Source organism: Lithobates pipiens, unplaced genomic scaffold, assembly GCF_037356315.1.
Source record: "Lithobates pipiens isolate NorthernLeopardFrog02 unplaced genomic scaffold, aLitPip1_a1.2 Scaffold_16, whole genome shotgun sequence".
Classification (NCBI taxonomy): domain Eukaryota; kingdom Metazoa; phylum Chordata; class Amphibia; order Anura; family Ranidae; genus Lithobates; species Lithobates pipiens.
Window position 1 is genome coordinate 574,744,362 of NW_027507748.1, and position 15,679 is coordinate 574,760,040.

Sequence of the window (15,679 nt, forward strand, 5' to 3'; positions counted from 1 at the left end):
GTTTTAACATTTTATAAATAAGTACGTTTTCTGCTTCACTGATGGGCATTGATGAGGCTGCACTGACGGCCACTGATAAGGCTGCACTGATGAGGTGGCACTGATGATGGGCACTAATATGTAGCACTGATATGCAGCACTGATGGGCATTGATAGGTGGCACTGATGGACACTTATTGGTGACACTGAAAGGCTGCATTGATGTGTAATTATGGGTGGCACTAATAGGTGGTACTGATGGACACAGATGGGCACTGATAGGTGGTACTGATGGACACTGATAGATGGCACTAATGGGAATCACTGATAAGGAGACACTGGCAGGTATTACTGATGGGCACTGACTGGCATCATTTGTGGGCACAGATTGGCATCCCTGGTGGCCATGGGTGGCATACCTGGTGGTCATCAGTGGTGGGCATCCCTGGTGGTCCTGTTGGCATCCCTAATGGTCCTATGTGGGCATACTGGAGGGAGCTGTGCTGAAAATCAATCAGTGCAGAACCCCCTGTCAAGAGAGCAGCCGATCGGATCTTCTCTAGTCCTGTCTGTCAGGCACGATAGAGGAAAAGCCGCTACGCAGCTCTTCCTGTTTACACCGTGATCAAATGTGATTGGACACAGCTGATCACGTGGTAAAGAGCCTCCGTCAGAGGCTCTTTACTGAGATCGTGTTACGGTCTGTTAGACTGACACACCGCACCACCGATCGCCACGCTGAGTGCCTCCACAGGTGCTTGCTGGCTTGTTATTCTGAAAGACATCATATGACATCCAGTCAGGATAACAGAACCACCGCCTGGCTGTCATGTCGCTATAAGCCAGGCAGGAAGTGGTTAAGTAGGAGTAGCCAGGTACTCCGGTTTCCTCCCATACTCTAAAAACATGCTGGTAGGTTAATTGGCTCCTGTTTAAATGAACCCTGGGATGTGTATAAGCTCCTTGAGGGCAGGGACTGAAGTGAACATACAATATATGTAAAGCGCCACGTAAATACCTATAATAAATAACTAAATGTAGGTCAGTATATTTCCAGGGAACATGGTGGAGGTCAGCAAGCATCACCATTAGCCATTACTAGTAGGAACAGGAGTTCTTAGGGTAGACACGGTGCTTACTTTCAACTCAGTTAGGCCTGGTTTACACTAGTGCGATTTCAGACGTGACTTGAGTCACACAGAATCGCATGACAGTGGAATTCACATTGTTTTCAATGGTGCATGTTTATATTAATGCAGTGCAGCTCGATTTTGGATAAGGGTCCTATACTACTTTGGTGCAATTCCAGTACGATTTTGACCCCATAGAATATGCAAACCACATCACTAAAAGACGGATCAAAATCTGATTACAGCAGTGTGATCCTAGCCTTATTTTTTCAACCACTGTGACTCCCTGTTCTTATATCTTATATTTTTAGACAATAGCCAGGAACCGCTCAAACGTTCAGTGTACTCAAAAGTGTTATAGAAGAAGGCAGAAATCAGGATATATTGCCCTCTAAAATGTTGGTGTTGAAAGCTCAAAATACCAGCAAAGATCCAAACTAAAGAAAGATGAATGAGTGAACATGTTTTATTTAGATGTACAGTATCTTTCACTTTTTCTTTCAATCTTCAACATCACTAAATCCTTTCACTTTGTCTTGAACTTTTTCATATCATCTACCTACTTCTGCCTGTAATGAAGCACAAAAAGTGACAGTTGATAAAAGAGAGATCAAATACCCCATTCTGTCCTTGGTGTCTGTAAATTTGCCAACTGCTATAAGACTGACTGACTGATTTTGTCCATTTAGTTAGATGAAATTATGTGTTTTCCCTGTTGGCTTTAGGTGCCACTTCAATTTGCTTGTAACTTTAAAGCGGAGTTCCACCTACATTTTTCACTCCTCACCATGCAACACTAATTTGCATCCTTAAAACGAATTGGCAATTTTTTTTTATTTTTTCTGTTCACTTACCTGATTTATGCCTACATCTAATTTCACTTCCTCCTGTAGGGGGCCATGGCGCTGTGTGTCATTTCCAGTTTTGCATTGGCTCCTGTGAGATCTTGGGTAGCTTGGCATGGCGTCTATGGAAATTCTTGGCCAGCTTGGCATTGCACAGCTCCTGTAACATTTAACATTGGCATCTATGGAAAACCTTGGACAGCTTGGCCAACTGGTCAAAATTGCACCGTACTGCACATGCGCAAGATTGGCAGGTACATGCTGGGTAGCCAACATGCACGAAATCCAGGAAGAAGGACACTGTGGCTTCAGATGCCCACACTGGAGATGGCCACGCTGTGCAGAAACTTCACAAAGTAAGAAACCAATGCTGCACAGATAGAAAACTGGGCATGGTTTACAGCATACCTTTGTTACATTGCACGAGGCATGAATATTCTAGGGGCATTTTTATCTTAAAAGTCATATTTCGGCGGGAACTCCGCTTTAAAGGTTTAGTTCAAGTTGACCTTTACCAAAACAACTGCCTATGCAGGTAAAGGATGCATGTAGATAAAAATGTACAGTGCAACTTTGACGAAAGTTGAATAATGCCTTTGCTATAGGTCCAGAGTATTGAATAGAAATTCATGGAGGTACAATCACCAACATTTTCTTTCAGCAGAGGTCCGAATCTCAAGCTTGTGCTATGACTCAGAAAGATCGTAGTCACTGTATGTTGACCATTGATTTGTACAGGCCGAGGAGCCACAGCTGATTGCCAACACCTGGCCTCAGAAATACACTGATCTGGATCTGGTTTATCCTCCTAACATATTTTATTTGTTCCGAATGGCTCTTGTTGCCACCAGACCCAAGCAAAATTTTGCCATCTCTGTAAAAAAAAAAAAAAAAAAATCTGCCTATATCTCTGGATCTACTGATCATATTAGCAGAAGATAAGTCAAATCAGCTGTGATGCTTATAACATAGTAGGCATTCCACAGCTGCCAAAGCACTGGAGGCTCAGCTTATTACCAAGCAGCTCTTCCTGGTCCTAAACCCGGTACCTTGATGACAGGAGTCGGTCTGACATGCCTTTCATGATATGGCAAACTGATGATTGTCGCCTTTACAGCTAAAAGAACTGAGTTACAAGTGCAAAAGTGCTCTGGTATTTCTGATCAGGATTTACTAATCAATTTATCATAATAAGTAATGCTAAATAAAGTCCAAATCCATTTAATGTAACATCAGCTCTCCACCTCCTGCTTTTCGGACGTAAGAGATCTCGTGTAAATTCTGCACTTTGAATGGATGTAGGGGAAGACAGCTTTAGATAAACAGGTACAACTTAAGTAGAAGGATTTGTTTAATCTTTTTGAATCACCTGTGGACAGTCACTTTACTGGGTATTTGTAAGGTATTACAATTACTTTAAAGTAGTTGTAAAGCCTTAAGGTTTTTCACCTTAATGCATAGAATGCAAAAACTTTCTGTGCTGCAGCACCCCCCCCCCCCCCCCAGACCTCCCCTTTTTTTGCCTGAGGCCAATCTGATCCAGCAATGTGCATAAGCGCAGCAGCTCCAGCCACTGTCTCTCTCCTCATTGGACAGATTGATAGAAGCAGGAGCCATTGGCTCCCACTGCTGTAAATCAAATCCAGTGCAACGGAAGCCAGGGGGGGGGGGCAAGTCTGTGTCAATGGACGCAGCAGCAGGACTCAGGAGCAAGCCTGCACAGGTGCCCCCCTTGAAAGCGGCTTTCCGTGGGGGCACCCAATGAAGAGGAAAAGCCAGCAGCGCCAGTGGGGACCCCAGAAGAGGAGAATCAAGGCTGCTCTGTGCAAAACTATTGCACAGAGTAGGTAAGTATAACATATTTGTTATTTTGATAAATAAAAAAAAGAGGGTTTACAACCACTTTTTTTTTTTTTACAACTATTTTAAGTCGTACTGTCAGAGGCCATATGAGATATAAATGTTTAACAAGATAATGATGCAGCAAACACTCTGTCCTGTTAAAATGTAATCTCTTTGGCTCATGTTGCATTTCCATCCTATGATCATGTGATCACTTAAAATTATTTAACAATGCCACAAAACTTACACAGGTTATTTAATGTATGGATTTCAGGCCTGAACTAGTGTGTATGTTTATGTCTGGTAGTGTCTTCCTTCCTGTGGTTTACATAATGTATCTTTGTGTTCACAGCTTGTGCATAGTGCAGACTGAATACGAAGTCCTGTAGCGTGGCTGTCTATGCCAGAGTCTAATGCATTAGTGGTTTGTGTGGCTTGGTCTTTGCACGAAGACAATAGCTACACAGAGCAAAAAGGAAGAAAAACTTAAATCACAACAAGCAGAATTTCAGATCTTCTTCCCAAATTAGAATCACAGGATAATGCTGAGTCATTTCTTGTGTGTGGGTAAAAGGTAACACCAAAAAATTCCTTCTTTTCAAAACTATGCAGATGATAGCGCTGTATATATTACATATAGGAGAAAGGTTACTTAAGTATCTATAAACAGTAGGCCCTGAGTGAGAACCTGTTTTTCCCATATTTTTTACTTACAGTACTTTTTTCTTTTTTTTTTTTTGCAATAATATTTTATCACATTTTAACATTATAGGGAAAGACAAAACATCTTTTTATATATATGCATGTAGATAAAAAGAAGTAGTTGAGTATCATAAAAAATTGAAAACTTTACAAAGCATACATTTGTGTAATATCATAAGGACATTATAAATAATACAATATAATATTCATTATAAACACAATATGATATAAAACAATATAAAAATAGTTGTCTTATATATGTGATTTAAAGTATCATTGAGTCTTTGTAGATATATAGGTAGGTTTTTTGTGTAGCAAAGGGGGAAAAAGGAATAAAGAGCGGGGTCAGAGAGTAGAATTGCTGTGTGGACCAGATATGGAAAGTAGCGTTAACAATATTTGGGTTTATAAACGTAAAAAAGGATTTATCAAATTATAGAGAGAAATGAATCAATCCAAGGAGACCAATTTTTCTCATAAATCAGAGTCCTTTTCATGGAGGGTTGCTGATCATTTTCATTAGTCATATACCACATCATCCTATTTTTCACCTGAGTATGGAGGACCACCAAGCCTTTACCAGAGTCTATTTGGCTGCAGTTAACCACCTCAATACCAAGCACTTAAACACCTTTGTGCCGAGACCAATTTTGAGCTTTCAGTGCTGTCGCACTTTGAATGACAATTGCGCGGTCATGCTACACTGTACCCAAATGAAATTTTTATCATTTTTTTCCCACAAATAGAGCTTTATTTTGGTGGTATTTGATCACCTCTACAGTTTTTATTTTTTGCTAAACAAATAAAAAAAGACCGAAAATTTTGAAAAAAAAAAAATTTCAGTTTCAAAACGTTGCAAATAAGTAAGTTTTCTCCTTCACTGATGGGCACTGATGGGGCTGCACTAACCGGCACTGATAAGGCAGCACTGATGGGCACTGATGAGGTGGCACAATGAAGTGGCACTGATGAGGTGGCATTGATGGGCACTGATGGGCACAGATAGGTGACACTGATGAGCGGCACGGATGGGCACAGATAGGTGGCACTGATGGGAGACACGGATGGACACTGATAGGTGGCACAAATTGGCACTGATAGCAGGCATGAATGGGCATGGATAGGCGGCATAAATGGACCTGGATAGGGGGCACAGGTGGGCATGGATAGGCGGCACAGATGGGCATGGATGGGCACTGATAGTTGGCATGGATGGGCACTGATAGGTGGTACAGATGGGCACTGATAGGCGACACGGATGGGCACTGATAGGTGACATTGTATTGTATTGTTTTGTACTGATGGATGCCAATCAGTGGCAAACAATAATGCATGCCAATCTGTGATGTCCATTGTGGGCACTGATTGGCATCCATTGTGGGCACTGACTGGCATCCCTGGTGGTCTAGGGTGGCATACCTGGTGCTGGGCATCCCTAGTGGTCTGGTATGGGCATCCTCGGGGGGGCTGTGCTGATAATCGATCAGCACAGACCCCCCTGTCAGAGGAGCAGCCGATCGGCTCTCCTCTACTCGCATCTGACAGACGCGAGTGAGGAAAAGCCGATCAACGGCTCTTCCTATTTACACTGTGATCAGCCGTGATTGGACACGGCTGATCCCGTGGTAAAGAATCTCCGTCGGAGACTCTTTAATGAGATCGTAGTTGCGGGGTGTCAGACTGACACTCTGCAACAACGATCGCCGCGATGCGCCCCCGGGGGCTCGCAGCGGCTCAAAATCCTGAGGACGTCCTATGACGTCCGGTCAGGATTTTGAAACCACTTTGCCACCGTCATTTGCCAATAGGGCGGGCGGCAAGTGGTTAATAGAAATGTTAAAAGTCGGAATTGTTTTTTAGTACAATTTGGCAGTTTTGAATTTAATAATGCTTCTTTCGAGTTTTTTTGGTACTCTTTTGCCTAATACGGTAGGAATCATTTGGTAAATTTCAACCCAAAACTGTTTAATTTTGGGGCAGTCCCACCAGATGCGTAAGAAGCTACCAGTGGTTAGGCAGTCTCTAAACATTTATTTGATGTTGAAGGGTGAATTCTAGTCATGCGTTGTGGAGTAATAGTTTATAATAAGATTGCATTAATGGAGCAGTGTGCTGTAGTACGCCATATCTGAAACCAGTCTTTTTTTATCCAAGGTTTCTTGTAAGTCACTTTCCCCTTTTGTCCTATATGACTGTGTACTAGGGCTTGCCCTTCCAAGATGGATGCATAAATTAATGTAATAAGGCCTTTGACCATGGGGTTATGTTTGCATGCATCTTCAAAAGGTCTTAAGGTTCAAAGAGAGAAAGATGACCTAATAATTTGTAATACAAATTTCTTAATTAGGATGTGATTTGATTGTTCTTGGCAGGGTAATATGTAACAACTAACAAGGTTTAATTGAGGAAAGACTTTCAGGGGTTGATTTACTAAAACCGGAGAGTGCAAAATCTGGTGCAGCTCTGCATAGAAACCAAATCAGCTTCCATTTTTTTTTTTTTGTCAAAGCCTAATTGAACAAGTTGAAGTTATAAGCTGACTGGCTACCATGAACAGCTCCACCAGATTTTGCACTCTCCAGTTTTAGTAAGTCAACCGCACTGTCTTAAAGAATTAAACTTAAAGAATCACAGTCCATGTATAATTCTCAGTTTTGATTTGTTACAATAATATATGCATTAATACACTTTACATGTATTAGCACAGTGCAATGCCATTCATTTTGACCTAAACGTGCTAAGGTAACTCACTTCCTATTCACATGCATTCCGAATGCAACCCGTGTTTTATCGCAACATGTGGCAACACATATTACTTGGTTTGGCGCAATGCAATTTCATTCAGTCTAGATGGCCCCGCAATATGCCCTGCCAATGAACATACATTGCAGCACAACACAACACACTAACATGCATTGTTGTTTTCTGACAGAATTTGTCCATGCACCATTTTTGGCAGAGCACCACTCCACAGTATGTGTTAGGGCCCTGCCTTCTGCTGCATTGTCATTTATTAGAATGAATGGCACCACATCGCACCAGGGCACGTAATGCCATAGTGAATAGGCCCTTAGAGACTGACTTAAACCTGACTTTCATGTCTTTATGATCTTTGAGGCTCTCTGAAAATGAATGACTTTACACTACATGTGGCTACAGAGGTCAGTGACAACTTGTTTTAAAGCTTTCACTGCTTGTAAAAAAATATGTAAAAGCTTTAAGATCCATAGTCTGGACACAGGTGCACTTTAAAGCCCCACACACAGGGGCCAAATGTTGTGAGACATCTTCCGGTTCAATAAAAAACGGCCGATATTCGGCCCGTGTGTATGTGAGCATGCTGGAAAACCAACAGCCAACCGGCTCCCCATCAGCACTCTTAGCCAAAGGCTGAGAGCATCGACCAGAGTTTTCTGGCAGGGAGCCTTCCCCCTGTCAGAATACAACAACTCAGTGGGGGAGATCTCTGTACTAACATTGGATCATTAGTACAGTGGCTAAGACCGGAGATGTCAGTTTTTTTTTCAGGTTGAAGGAAAAAAATATTAGTGTGCACCAGGCTTAAAGACTAAGTTCACCTTTGCTCACCTTTCTTTTTTTTTCTAAATTCCAACTTTCCTATGTACCGATATAGCATTAATATACTTAATTTGCAAAAAGAAGACAGCTTCCCATTAATTCTACACATGCTTACATAACTCTCTTCATAACAATTTAAACATACTGCTTGATTATCAAAATCAAATAAGTGGTGCTGCGCTACCTTAAAATTAATAAATTAATAGATTAATCTAAAGTGCCTAGTGCTTTCTATTAATTACATACCAAATTGCATATAACTAAACAATAGTGTAAACCAACTATCGTGACCATAAATAAAATAATAAGTGAGTATTTATGGTCACGATAGTTGCTTTACTCACTTATTATTTTATTTATGGTCACGATAGTTGGTTTACACTATTGTTTAGTTATATGCAATTTGGTGTGTAATTAATAGAAAGCACTAGGCACTTTAGATTAATCTATTAATTTATTAATTTTAAGGTAGCGCAGCACCACCTATTTGATTTTGATACACGTCTTTCAGTGATAGGGTCTATACCTCTGTCGGTGTTCTGCTGCAACCCACCCCTAGTATTCATGTAGGTTTTATATGATAGCGCGGGGATACTCTGATTTTATATACTGCTTGGTTAGTTCTGCCTTACTTCCTGGTCAGACTTTAGGTCATGACACAGGAAGGAGTTGACCAGCTGAGAGTAGAGGATGCAGGGTGTGTGCGAATTAGATCAGCTGGTTAATTCCTTCCTGTGTCATGACCTAAAGTCTGACCAGGAAAAAAAGGCATAAGTAATCAAGCAGTGTATTTAAACAGCTTTGAAGAGAGTCAGGTAAGCAGGTATAGAATTAATAGAAAGCTGTTTTATTTTTGCAAAATAAGTACCTCAACCACTTTCTGGACCAGCCGCCACAGTTGTACTGCGACAGGTTGGCTCCCCTGGGAAAACCGCCGTAACTCTACGTCAGCCTTTTGAGACACTGTAGGAGGCACGCGCGTGCCTGCAGCACGTGCCCAGAGCCGATGCGAGTACCTGGCGGGCACAATGACCGCCAGGCACCGGAAATCGCTTGTGACAGAGCAGGAAACCGGGATCTGTATGTGTAAACACACAAATCCCGGTTCTCTCAGGGGAGAGGAGACAGATCATGTGTTCTTACTAAGTATGAACACCAATATCTCTTCCTCCCCATGTCAGTCCCACCCCCCCCTACAGTTAGAACACATCTAGGGAGCACAGTTAACCCCTTGATTGCCCGCTAGTGTTAACCCCATCCCTGCCAGTGACATTTATACAGTAATCAGTGCATTTATATAGCACTGGTTGCTGTATAATTTTCAGTGGTCTCAAAAATGTGTCAAAAGTGTCCAATTTGTCCACCGCAATATCGCAGTCCCAATAAAAATTGCAGATTACCGCCATTACTAGTGAAAAAAAAATTAATAAAAGTGCCATAAATCTATCCCCTATGTGGAAGACGCTATAACTTTTGCACAAATTAATCAATATACGATTATTGCGATTTTTATTTTTTTTACCAAAAATACATATCAGCCTAAACTGAGGAAAAAATTAGCTTTTTTAAAAAAAAATTTAAAAATGGGGATATTTATTATAGCAAAAAGTAAAAAAATATTGTTTTTTTTTTTCAAGATTTACACGTTCTTTTGTTTATAGCGCAAAAAATAAAAACCACAGAGGTGATCAAATACCACTAAAAGAAAGCTCTATTTGTGGGAAAAAAAGGACATCAATTTTGTTTGGGTACAGCATCGCATGACCGCACAATTGCCAGGTAAAGCGACACAATGCCGTATTGCAAAAAATGGCCTGGAGCAGCCAAATCTTCCGGGGCTGAAGTAGTTAATGCTATATTGGTGCATAGGGGAGCTGGAATTTAGAAGAAAAAAAAAAAGGTGAACAAAGGTAAACTTAGCCTTTAAGTCAAATGACTGAAGTGTGAATTGTGATTGGTGTGAAATGACTCTTTTCACTTTTTAATACGCTTTTAGGACTAAACCGGTAAAGTGACAAAGTCTTTTACAAGCCCCCATCTTATACTGCCTGTCCCCATACCCTCTTGGTTTTCCATTGCTCCAGGAGCTAAACCATGTGTAAGCTTTATGTCAGATAGTGTCCACACTTACACTTGATTCAAAAATCGTACAAAAAATACTGCTTTCGAATCGATTGTGCGATAATCTGATCGTTAGTACACAGCTTTCGTCCAAAATGATCCAAAGGGTCAAATACGTATGATACCAGATGGTTCGACTTTCACTTAAGCAGTACAGTTTTCATCTGAAAATACAATACAAAAACAATTACATCACATTACATCATTTTCAAATTTTTATTCTGTCGTATGAGAATTTTCAAACTTTAATTTTCGATATGTAGACTAGCATGCAAAAAAAAAAAAGAAGGATGATGATTGGTCCGATAATCTCATCTCTCTAGGACTGAGCACTGTTTCATGGAAGGAGGTCAGATGCTCCATCCATTCCTGGAAGCAGCAGGAAAGCAAGGAAGGTGAGTATAAGTGGATCAGTGGTGGGCAAGTAGGAGTCCTAAATGGTCTAAGTAACAGATTCTCTTTAATGTGTATTAACCTCTTCACGTTGGTGGTACACGTGTATGCAGCCTCTCGTGGGTAGGCCTTAACGCTGAGAGGGCACATATATGCGCATGAGAATGTAAACAGAGCTGTGCCAAGAGCGCACACCCTGCTCGCTCCCGGCACACTTACCAGCAGGTAACAGAAAGCTCCTGATCTCTACTTGCGATGGTGAACTCTACAATCATGTGACCATTGTGACAGCCAATCACAAAGGTCACATGATCAGAAACCTTGCCCTGAATTTTTTGAATGTTAGTACAAATTAAAAAAATAAAAAGAAATCACGGACAATACACAACTGTGTTGTCTATAATTTGTATGGTACCCGTCCCACATTTCTGCTATTGTAATAATAAAAGGCACCTAGGTGGAAGCTTTTAGAGAACAGGCTAAAAAGTAGCAACGCTGCCCAGGTCAGTGGGAGAGCTTTACACTTTTCTGGTAGCCCTACTGCCTATCTATAGAGGTCTGTCTTGGACAATGGAATGTTAAAACAGACTCTATCAAAATATTTTTTCTTTCAACATGCTGGATACTTCAAAGAGTTGTGAAGATATGGAACAGTATAGATAACTACAGCAATGTGTAGTCCTGGCTTTCGGCATCAAGCGTGTCACAAAAGCCTACCAGATAAGACTGAAAGCCATATCTAGGAATAACCTAGGCATTTTAAATTATTTGCAATTTTAATGGTTATTTACTATTAAAAATAAAGAAAATTCAGATCAATAATACTCTATAATTTCCTACAGATTTATTATCAAGCTGGAAATTAAAGTAAGGCCTCGTGCACACTGGGCGCTTGAACGCGAGCTGCGAGCACAAGGCCGCGTTGTTGCAAATGCGTTTAGGCGTTTTTTTTCATTAGGCAGAATATTCATTTATTCTGCCTGCTGAAATGAATGAATGCTAAAGTGTTTAACGCACCTAGCGTTAACGTGTTTAAATGCATTTACATGGGTTTAGGCACATTAGGCATTTTATAGCGGCAAAAGATTCCCCTCCTGAACAAGCTGACTCTGGGTTTTTGCTTGTAAACGCCTTTGTGTGCATAAACACATAGGCTAACATAGAGTATTAGAGGCAGAAAAAAAAAAGAAGTAAAGAGCCCTTAAAATTAGCATTTGTGTGCGTAAAGCCTAAGAATTATCAAAGGGTCAAGTGTTGGCTAGTGTATTTGGTAGGCTCAACCACTCAGTGCAAAATGTACTAATACAAAGTAAAAATCTGTAATCTCAATATGCACAAATAATTGGTAAGCTGTTTTTGGGCCGACCATAATTCACAAAATATTACCCTAAATATTACTAAAGAAAACCCCTCTTTTTTTTGGCTAGAGTATAAAAGGATCAAGGATAAAAGGATTAGAACCCCTGTCAGTTTGTATTGCTGTCTGTGCCCCTGTTAGGCTCCATTTACACCATGGCGTTCCAGATCATGGGTGGAATCGTTGCGATTCTGCCTGTGCTTCCGAATGAGTATTGCAATCTTAATGCACTTTTAATGCATTACCATTGACTGTAATGTAATACATGTTGTTTAACTCCTTCCCGCACACACTATAGCTGGCTACAGTGTGGGCTTTAATTACTGGGAGATCGTCCATAGACTCCATGAGTTTATGAGACTCGGCTGATCATAGATCGGAGTAAGGGGCCGATCCCCACCCCTTACCACGTGATCAGCTGTCAACCAATGACAGCTGATCTAAACAGAAGATTGGTAATCAGCATTTTCACTGTCAGCGTAAAGGGGGAAAAAAAAGCCGATCACCGACTTCTGTCAGAGGGACATCAGTCTGTGCCTCATCTGTGCCCACCAGTGCCACCTGCCATTGCCCACCAATGCCACCTATCAGTACCCACCAGTGCCATCTACCAGTACCCACAGTGCCACCTACCTTTTCCCACCAGTGCCACCCATCAATGGCCATCAGTGCCTCATCATCAGTGCCACCGATCAGTGGCACCTATCAGTGCCGCTTATCAGTGCCACCTATCAGTGCCTCCCATCAGTGCCAAAAATTAGTGCCCATCAGTGCCACGGTGCCACCTATCAGTGCCTATCAGTGCTGTCTTTTTAGTGCCTATCAGTGCCCATTAGTGCTGCCTCGTCAGCGCAAATCAATGAAGGAGAAAAATTACCTGTTTTCAAAATGTAACAGGTTTTGTTTTTTTCAAAATTTGGGGATTTTTTTGTTTGTTTAGCAAAAAATAAAAAAAAACACAGTAGTGATTAAATACCACCAAACGAAAGCTCTATTTGTGGGAAAAAATGCTAAAAAATGTATCTGGGTACAGCATTGCATGACCGCCCAATTGTTATTAAAAGTGTGACATCGCTGAAAGCTGAAAATTGTTCTGGGCAGGAAGGGGGTTTAAGTGCCCAGTAAGTAAGTGGTTAAGAACTGTGCAAATGATGCAGCAAGCATGATTTTTGAACAACGCACTGTACTGTACTCTAATGCAGTGCACTGATGTGAAGAGCCCCATAGATTATTATAAAAACAGTTTTTTCTATGGTTTTGGGGTGCTATGAACATGCAGTTTTATGGATGGGCTCTAAGAGAATAACATTCTTTATTATTGAATCGGATGGTATATGGGCCATTGGTATAGCATTGCTGATTGTGTAAAATCAGATCTTCTTATTTATCAATCATAATTGTGGCTCATAAATGTCATATCAGTATCGAATGCTAATACCTAAATATTGTTGTTAAAGTGGACCTTTCAGTAACTTTCAAGTCTGAAAATATATATTCCTGACGTGCCAAGTATACATGGTCTAAGATGATATCACTAGTCTGCTGCACGCAGGAGGAAGCATTTCCTCATTCTTCTTCCCCGCCAGTGATCAGAATACATTGAAACTTTGTAGCAAGTCACAAGGTAAAAGGCTGTAGCAGGGGCAAAAATGTGCCAGACATTTGAGAATACAGTCAAGAACTGCATAGGCACCAGTGCTTATATGATTGTGCAATTTCTAAGCCAGTAATTGGATGTCTAGGGAATTAATGCTGGATAGTGCCAGGAACAAATATGGTGCTTTCCGTGTGGAGGAAACTAGAGATTAATGAACTGTGAGGGGAATCTGGTGATCTCTTTGGGAGGTCACTTACACATTACTTAGCGTGCATGCACTTACAGTGTAACTCAGCTGTATCTTAGCAACACAAACGGAAAACGCTATTTAAACCATTTTTTAAAGGCAAACTCACCCGTCCATCCATGTCTCCATGCTTTATTTTGTTGTCACTTTGAAAAACACTCTCCTAGCATTTCTAGCTGCAGCCACCTTAAGTAAGGGCAGATGATTTATGTATTTATTTCCTGGATTCCATCTGCCCTTAGCTCAGGCATTCAGGCAGGAGGGTGCACTACTGCTAGCATAATGATTGAAATAGTTAATGTTGATTGCGAGAGTTTAGTTCCCTTTTATGCACACGAGACGCAGATGAAACCTCTGTCAAAAAAAAGCTGAAACGCGCGTTTAGAAACGCGCGTTTTGCCGCGTTTGCATGTCGCGTTTAGACGCGTTTAGACGCGTTTAGACGCGTTTGCGTTTAGACGCGTTTATAAAGATAACATCATGTAGACCCTCCCCAAGCTCTCAAAGCATTTTTTTTAACTATTTCTGCTATTTTGATCAGAGTGAGCAGCAGCAGCATAGAGAGCAGTTGTACACTTGCATTTGCCGTGTCACTTGCCACGGCACCTGCCACAAGTTGTGGATTGTCCACTTGCCACGTCACTTGCCACAAGTTGGGGATTGTCCACTTGCCACATCACCTGCCACGTCACCTGCCACAAATTGTGGATTGTCCACTTGCCACGTCACTTGCCACATCACCTGCCACGAGATGTGGATTGTCCACTTTCCACGTCATCTGCCATGCCACCTGCCACAAGCTGTGGATTGTCCACTTGCCACGTCACCAGCCACATCACCTGCCACAAGTTGTGGATTGTCTACTTGCCGCGTCACTTGCCACATCACCTGCCACGTCACTTGCCACATCACCTGCCACAAGTTGTGGATTGTTCACTTGCCACGTCACCTGCCACGTCACCTGCCACAAGTTGTGGATTGTCCACTTGCCACGTCACTTGCCACGTCACCTGCCACGTCACTTGCCACGTCACCTGCCACGTCACCTGCCACAAGTTTTGGATTGTCCACTTGCCATGTCACTTGCCACGTCAGCTGCCACGTCACTTGCCACGAGATGTGGATTGTCCACTTTCCACGTCATCTGCCATGCCACCTGCCACAAGCTGTGGATTGTCCACTTGACACGTCACCAGCCACATCACCTGCCACAAGTTGTGGATTGTCCACTTGCCACGTGACTTGCCACATCACCTGCCACGTCACTTGCCACATCACCTGCCACAAGTTGTGGATTGTCTACTTGCCGCGTCACTTGCCACTTCACCTGTCACGTCACTTGCCACGTCACCTGCCACAAGTTGTGGATTGTTCACTTGCCACGTCACCTGCCACATCACCTGCCACAAGTTGTGGATTGTCCACTTGCCACGTCACTTGCCACAAGCTGTGGATTGTCCACTTGCCACATCACTTGCCACGTCACCTGCCACGTCACTTGCCACGTCACCTGCCACAAGTTTTGGATTGTCCACTTGCCACGTCAGCTGCCACGTCACTTGCCACATCACCTGCCACGTCACCTGCCACAAGTTGTGGATTGTCCACTTGCCACATCACCTGCCACGTCACTTGCCACAAGATGTGGATTGTCCACTTGTCACATCACCTGCCACATCACTTGCCACATAACCTGCCACAAGTTGTGGATTGTCCACTTGCCACGTCACTTGCCACAAGATGTGGATTGTCCACTTTCCACGTCACCTGCCATGCCATCTGCCACAACTTGTGGATTGTCCACTTACCACGTCACCAGCCACATCACCTGCCACAAGTTGTGGATTGTCCACTTGCCACACCACTTTCCACGTCACCTGCCACGTC

The 15,679-nt window shown here is 42.2% G+C and overlaps 1 protein-coding gene and 1 long non-coding RNA gene across 6 annotated transcripts in view; one reads left to right on the forward strand and one right to left on the reverse strand.

Moving 5' to 3' along the window:
* The window catches only part of HDAC7 (histone deacetylase 7), a 462,267-nt gene that overhangs the window by 234,947 nt on the left and 211,641 nt on the right, over positions 1-15,679 (forward strand). The gene's annotated exons all lie outside the window — the stretch shown is intronic.
* Positions 1,565-15,679, reverse strand: part of LOC143983727 (uncharacterized) — a 62,808-nt gene continuing 48,693 nt past the window's right edge. The window contains exons 2-3 of the long non-coding RNA XR_013274635.1: positions 10,209-10,362; positions 1,565-1,678 (exon numbers count right to left, since the gene is read on the reverse strand). This is a non-coding gene — a long non-coding RNA (uncharacterized LOC143983727). The remainder of the gene's footprint in view (positions 1,679-10,208; positions 10,363-15,679) is intronic.